Source organism: Patagioenas fasciata, chromosome W, assembly GCF_037038585.1.
Source record: "Patagioenas fasciata isolate bPatFas1 chromosome W, bPatFas1.hap1, whole genome shotgun sequence".
NCBI lineage: Eukaryota > Metazoa > Chordata > Aves > Columbiformes > Columbidae > Patagioenas > Patagioenas fasciata.
Window position 1 is genome coordinate 66,915,292 of NC_092559.1, and position 7,950 is coordinate 66,923,241.

A 7,950-nucleotide genomic window follows, 5' to 3' on the forward strand; every position below is an offset into this window, starting at 1 on the left:
TCCTGTATGAAGAAGGATCTCACATGAAGAAGAGACAGCAGTGAAGCTGTGACAGCTGAAGACGAGCTGTGGAGACGGAGCCCGGTACAGCTGATAGAGCAGCAGGGGGGAGCTGCCGAAGATCCGGATCCTTGAAAAAACACCACGCCAAGAGTTGGTGAGCTACCGGAAATGGGGTGGGGTGGAATTTATCTAAAGAAGAGAGTATTATATTATCTACATGGAAATTGCTTCTGAAGAAGCAGGGTATTAGCCTTGTGGAACTGACTTTACGAAAGACTATGTTACTATGGGGCAAAGCACTCCTGAAAGATCCAAAGAAAAAACTGGATTGTTAACAATATGGCACTTGTTGCTAGAGACTTTGAGAGGATTAAAAGAGCAACGGGAACATGCAGAGGCAGCGGAGAGGGGTGGCTTCTCTGGACTAGTTTTCAAGTCCATGTTATCTGATGATAAAAGGAAAACGAGTATGTGTATGTGTTGCCTCGAAATCAGATAAAAACCACGAAAGACTCAAAGCAAAATTTGACTCAGGCAATGTAACAGCTCTAGATCATTTAGGACGAAACAATGGGGATTCGTTGAAAGGGGCGGGTATCCCCCAACTCTTGGAAGAGACACTAATTGGCACACCACAATTACAGGCACAATTAATTTCTGAAATCCTGAGGCAGTCAACAGACCTTGCATATCAAACTATGATAAAGGTGCCTGAAATCGACAAAGCAGCCAATTCATTTACAACTATTAATCAGGGTCCCAACGAGAATTACATGCAATGTATTGACCATCTTCAAGAGGCCATCAATAAGCAGGTTGAAAATATAGAAGCTAAGGAAGCACTAGTGCTGAAATTAGCAGTAGAGAATGCTAATGTTTCCTATCAACGTATTATCTGCGAGTTTTACAGTACATATTGTGTGTTTCTGTATGTTGCCCCTCTGAAAATCAAGCAGCTTGTCAGGACTGTGAGTTAATTGTTTTACTGGTTGTTGTTAGAATTGTTTCTTTGTGGTATAAGTACACCATAAAACTTTCTCCCCACTTTTCCCACTCGCGCTGCAAGCAGCCCTGTGCTTCCCCTCCTCCCTCCCTCTTCTCATGGTTTTTATTTACGAGATGGGGTCAGAAACAACTGTTTTCAGTCATATTCCTAAGAAATCAGTTTTGGGAGGTGTTTTAAAACATAAGAAAGCACTTGGAAATATGAGGAAGGAAGATCTTGTCAAATATTATGATCAATGGTGGCTGCTGTGTCAGATGAATGGGAAAAGTGGCTGGAGGATAGAACCTTGAAGTATACTACTTTGTTGCAATTAATGTTGTTTTTAAGGTGAGAAGAGCAGGACAAAATAAATATCTTCAAGAGATCATTACAGACAGTTTTACAGGTGGAAAGGTTTGAACTTCAACAAGCTGAGAGAGAATTAAATGATAACAAACAGGTCACAGTAAACTTGCTGAAGTCTGCAAGATACTTTCCTCATTAACCTGTTTTCTTTGTGGGTATCTGTTTAAGCATGTTGCAGTTTTAGTAGGTATTTGTTGTGTGGTACAGTGAGTTCACAGACTGTTAAATAATGAGAATCCATGGACTCAAAATGTGCGTTTTGTGATAATACAGAAGATCATGAGTAATTTAGTTCTTTACTGCGTGAATGTGATGGTAAGATTTTGTGTGTAGCAGCTGTTATTTTTCTTTCTAGCATGCTAGCTTTATTCCAGCATTCAGACTTGCACAACTCTGTGATAGGCTGTGTCTCATCTCGATGTATTAAATTTGGCTCTTTTGTATGCACACCAAGTAAAGAATCCTGTTTTTGGGATAACAGTTGTAGCACCCCAGATGAGACACTATTAAAAGCCTTGCCCAGTCCAGCTTGCTGTGGCGGCGGGGGGGCGGGTGCCGATTGGGCTCCAGCGCGCACTGACCTGTTTTGTCAGGGAGACCCAGCGGCACCTCTGCTTGGGTAGGCAGTAAGAGGTTCAAAGGTGCAATGCAAAAATCGAGATATTGTCTAGAATAAGTGTAACTGTAATCCATCTGCATATTTGAACTTGGTATTTGGTTTTCATATCTGAGCTCAGTATTTTAATTTGAAAAAAAAAACAAACAGAAACAAAAAATCACAAAAAAAAACAAAAACAAACAAAAAAAAGAAAAATAAAACAAAACAACAAAAAAAAAAACCCAGAAACAAAACAAATCCTAAATGCTATGACGGATGTGAACTTGGTATTGTATGAGGTTGTTAGAATATGAGTTGCTAGAATATGAACTGATTTGGATCTAGGAAAATGGAATAATGTATTGATGTGTAATATGCTGGTTTTTGACATCTGTACATTGCAAAAGGTAAATGGAGCTAAGAAATTTAACTATTGCTGAGCTGCTTGGAATTGCATATAAAGTGTATTATGGTTGGAATGAAATGGGAAAACAAAAAAGCAAAATATCCCAGGCCTGTGTTGTACAGTTTGAATATAAATTTCAGGCCTGTGTCAAGCTGCCAGATAAACTCAGCTCATTGTAACTGAGGAGTTTGCCAGAGCCTCCCACTTCGTACCAGTGATTACGCCACCTGCGTGGCCTTGGCTATATCTGAACTGCAGCAAGAAGAGAGAGAAAAAAAAAGGAAAAACCTGGTCGCCCGCTACTAAGAGGAGAAAGGGGGGCTTTATTCCCCCTGCTCTGTCTTTTTTTTCCTTAAGTGCAGTCATCCATCCTTGTTGTGGCACTGCGTTGCTTCTTGGCTTTGAATCAGGGGTTGTAGGTGCTGTTTCTTTTTGCTTCAGTCTTGTTTCCTAGGTTTTGGCACATCTGGGGAAAGAGCTCATCATTTTACCTCCTTGCTGAAGTCAGTCCTTTCACACTGGTCAGCTTTGGGGGGTCAGAGTGCTCAGTGCTTCTCTGGGTCAGACTAGTACTAATTTGGGTGTGGAATGGAGCCACGTTGGTTTGATGTGGAGTTTGAACTGATTTGTTTTCATGCTGGGCTGGACGTCTTGCCATCTCAGATGGGGGCGAGAGGGAGGTTTTATTCCCTCCGCACCCCTCCCCCAAACAGTGTTACAGCTAGAGAACTATAATACTGCATGAAGGAGTCTGAGGGTGAAATTTAAAGGCATCACCAGTGGATCCATAGTTCTTATGAAGCTGGGAAATTAAACCTTTTTTTTTTTTTTTTAATAGACTTATTCTGTGGTAACTGGTTGTAAGAGACTTCTTAGTAAAATCACCATGCTAGTTTTTGAGGTCATGGAAGAGAATGAAAGAAAGGCCGTTTTTCGAGACCAATGGAATGCCAAATTTGGAACAAAGTTTTAATACATGAATTCTTGTAGTTGCCAGAAAGCCCTATACCTCTCTTGGGTCAAGATTTGTTAAGTAAACTGTAAGCTCAAATAACGTTTTCTGAGAATTCTGTTTAGTTGCCTGTCCTACAAGAAGCTGCTTGGATGGTGCAGATCTCCTTGCTTCAAGCAAGAAATCTCCAAGGAATTTTCGAATGGTGTATTTCCACTAGTATTAACAGCCAATGTCTCGATAAAGCAAACACTACACTGATAGAACTGAAACAGGACTTCGATCCGGTAAGGGAAAACGATATCCAATAAATATGACAACCAAAATGGACTTAAAGATTTTGAGGAATAAATTTATGACAACCTTACAGGCTGACTGCATTCAGTTGGACTTGCAGATTTGTCTATTTATAGCTACAACATAGAAACAACCTGTGGCTATTGTGGGACACTATGATGAGATTGCTAACAGACTGATATACCAATTGTTACTCTGATCAAGAAATGCAGAGAATGAATTTAAGTCTTAATAGGCCATGATCCTTTTGTCATATATGTACCATTTGTGAAATCTAATTTTGATTTTTTTATTTGTAAACTATGTCCTTGTAAATTGCACTAGCTGATTTTCTTAACAGCACAGCTTTCGGCATGCATAAATGTAAATTGCTGCAGAACCTTCAAGTCTTTAACATCAGGTCACAGACCATACGTGTATCTGGTCTGATCCTACATGCTTGCACAGTTTTTGTTGATGGTTCTGGGAAGTCTCATGAAGCTGTAATGCCCTGTGATGAAACACTTTGCAAGTATGACCCAAACACATGCTAGATCAGAAAGAACCTACATTAGTTATGGTCATATCACTAGTTAATGGTCAGTGGAAAAGGCCGCATCAATCGATAACCTGGGGGAGAGGCTATGCTTGTGTCTTCACAACTCCAGGGCCGCAACGGTTGCCGGCATGAGACGTGAAACCTGTTTTATCTTCCTGACAATGATTGCTGCAACTGCTGCGCTTTGGATGCCTGCGCAGACAAAGACTAACATGTGGATTACTTTAGCCAACATGACTGGCTAGGACTCTATATGCCTAGCTATGGCATCTCTGGAAAATCCGTTCCACACATGCTTGGTTGGCATCCCCCTTGATGACTACAGCAGCATCACACGACTGTTTCAAAACAGTAGTCGGTGCAGAGGCATTGCAATGAACTGTAATAATACCAACATGGCACTTTGGATTAATTGCCTCCCGGAAGCAGATATCGAACCACAGGAACTGGAATTGCTGGGATCTGTGCCCATGGACACTTGTGTGAAGGGGTTTCGTTAGAAGGAGATATGTTGTTGAATTAGTCAGGCCCAAAGGAATCTCAAGGCCACTTTGAGAAGCTGAGAATAGAATCTGCTGTGAGAAAGAGGGGCGTTTCTTCATTAACAGGGCCTCAGCATGGCGTGAGTCGTCGGACCTATCATCGGTGGGGCTCCAGCGTGTGGACTGCCCATGATGTTCATTTAGCGAATCCATGCTTGGAGCGTGGATTCGTGATTAGAGAATAGTTGCGTATATAAGGAGACATGTTTCTGTAATAAATGGCTTTGGCGTGATTCACATTGAATCGGAGTGCTGAGTCCTTTATCGTTCCAACAAATGGTGACCCCGACGTGATACTCCGAACGGCGTCTCACTAAGGTCGGGGAAAAGCCTGGAGCGGCCCAGCCGGAGGCGGCTCAGCTGGACTGAGAGCCGGGCAGAGGCGTACGGAGGTTCCGCGGATAAATTTTGTTGAAGAAGGCCCCGGGAAAGGTGAGTGGCTGGGAGCAGGAGGAGGGAAGAGTGAAGTTATGGGGCAGAGTATATCCTCTGAGGAAGAAGCTATAGTTAAAATCCTCCTGCATATTCTCTCTATGAGAGGACTTAAATATGAAGAAAGTAACATACGTAGACTGTTGGTTTGTTGTAGAACTAACGGCTACCCGACAGAAGCTGAGAAAGCTTTTAAAATTGAACTTTGGGACGATATAGGGCAGAAATTATGGGATAAGGTTAGCGACGGAGATAAAGAAGCTAAATCATTAGCGACTACATGGAAGCTTATAATTTCCACCTTAAAAGAATTTAAGGCTGAGCGGGCTGCGGTTATTGGAATTTTTGCAGCGTTACAACCTGATAAGAACTCTAAAAATAACTGTGAAGCTTATCCAGTTCGTGTTTTCAATACCCTTCCTGCTCCATGCCCTGTTGTGCCTTCGGCGCCCCTTATGATACAACAGTCTGGACCGGAGGGAGGAAAATTACCGAGTGGATGGCCTCCTGTACCATCACACGACCCTGGAGAGACCAAGAAGTCCAAAGAACTGGAGTCAGATAATTTGTCAAAAGGTCTGGTCAAAGTTGAGAATGCTAAAGTCGTAAATAAGTGTAATATCAACTCTTTTACTGATTTGTGTCCGCCTTCACCACCTTCTACCCTTCTAACACCTACAAGAGAACAGAAGGAGTCGCCGGATAAGAACTGGGCAAAAGAACTGTGTGAAAGATCAGATCAGCTATTAGCGAGTGAATCCAACAGTCAGCAATATCAAGCTATGAGAGAGGTGCCTGAAACCAACAAAGCAGCCAAATCATTTGCAACTATTAATCAGGGTCCCAATGAGAATTACATGCAACTTATTGACTACCTTCAAGAGACCATCAATAAACAGGTTGAAAACTTAGAAGTTAAGGAAGCACTGGTGTTGGAATTAGCAGTAGAGAATGCTAATGTTTGCTATCAGCATGTTATTTGCGAGTTTTACAGTACATATTATGTGTTCCTGTGTACTGTCTCTCTGAAAATCAAGCAGCTTGTCAGGAATGTGAGTTAATTGTTTTACTAGTTGTTTTTAAGTGCGCCATAAAACCTTCTGCCTGCTCTTCCCACTCAGGCTGCAAGCAGCCCTGTGCTTCCCCTCCACCTCCCCCCCCCCCCCCTTAAGGTTTTTACTTGCAAGATGGGGTCAGGAATGATTGTTTTCAGTTGTGTTCCTAAAAAATCAGTATTGGGAGGTGTTTTAAAACATAGGAAAGCACTCGGACAAGAAATCATTAAATCTTTTCAGACAGTTTTACAGGCGGGGCGATTTGAACTTCAACAAGCTGAGAGAGACTTAACTGATAACACACAGGTCAGAAAACTTGTTAAAGTCTGCAAGATGCTTCCCTTATTAACCTGTTTTCTTTGTGGGTATCTGTTTAAGCATGTTGCAATTTTGGTAGGTCTTTGTTATATGGTACGATAAGTTCACAGTCTGTTAAATCATGAGATTCCGTTGACACAAAATGTGCATTTTGTGATAATACAGAAGAACATGAGTAATTTAGTTCTTTACTGCATGAATGCGATGTCTATCCCTGTTTCTCTATTAGGACGGGATGTGTTAGGACAACTAGGAGCAACTCTGGTGACAAAACAACAAAATTTCTAGAAGTGGCCATTGATGATGGGTGACCAGTACTGAAATTACAGTGGAAAAATGATGATCCAGTATGGGTAAATCAATGGCCGCTCAGTAAAGAAAAACTCGTCCGTGTCGAAGAGCTAGTACAGGAACAGCTTGAAAAAGGGCATTTAGAGCCGTCTACAAGTCCCTGGAATACTCCTGTGTTTACTATTCAGAAAAAATCAAAGAAATGGAGGTTGTTACAGGATCTTCGAAAAATTAATGATACCATGGAAGACATGGGAGCATTACAACCGGGATTACCATCCCCTGTCATGATTCCAGAAAATTGGCAGATCTTAATAATTGACTTGAAAGATTGTTTTTTCACCATTGCTTTGCATCCTGATGACTGTAAAAGTTTTGCATTTTCCATAAATTCTGTAAATAAGGCTGAACCTGCAAAAAGGTATCAATGGGTAGTTTTGCCACATGGAATGAAAAATTCCCCAACTATGTGTCAAATTTATGTAGCTTGGGCCTTGCAATCAATCAGAAAATCTCATCCTGAGTTAGTGATTTACCACTACATGGATGACATATTAATAGCTGGGGAAACTTTTTCGACTGATTTGTTGATAAATGAAGTATCTGATACATTGCAGCATAGAGGATTGCAAATTGCTCCAGAAAAGGTACAAATTCAACCAGCATGGAAATATCTTGGTTGGGAAATTTCTCAGTCCACAGTGAAACCTCAGAAAATAGTATGTCGGCCTGTCATTCAATCCTTAAATGATGTGCAGAAACTAGTGGGTGATCTGAATTGGGTCCGGACCATTTGTGGGATCACTAATGAGGATTTAGCTCCAATTGTAAAACTGCTAAAAGGGGATAGTGACATTAGCTCTCCTAGAACGCTTACTGCTGAGGCGGATGCTGCTCTGAAAAAGATTATGTCCAAACTCGTAAAAGCTTTCAGCCATAGGTGGAACCCAGATTATGTAATCGGACTACTAATTGTAAACAATACTAACTATCCTTTTGCTCTCATAATGCAATGGACAACTGGTAAGGAGCCGTTAAAGATCTTAGAGTGGGTGTTTTTGCATTTTCGACTCAAACGAACCATTACAACCAGGGCTGAGGTCTTTGCTCAGCTTATAATGAAAGGTAGGCAGAGAATAGTCAAAATTTCAGGGGCTGAGCCTGCAT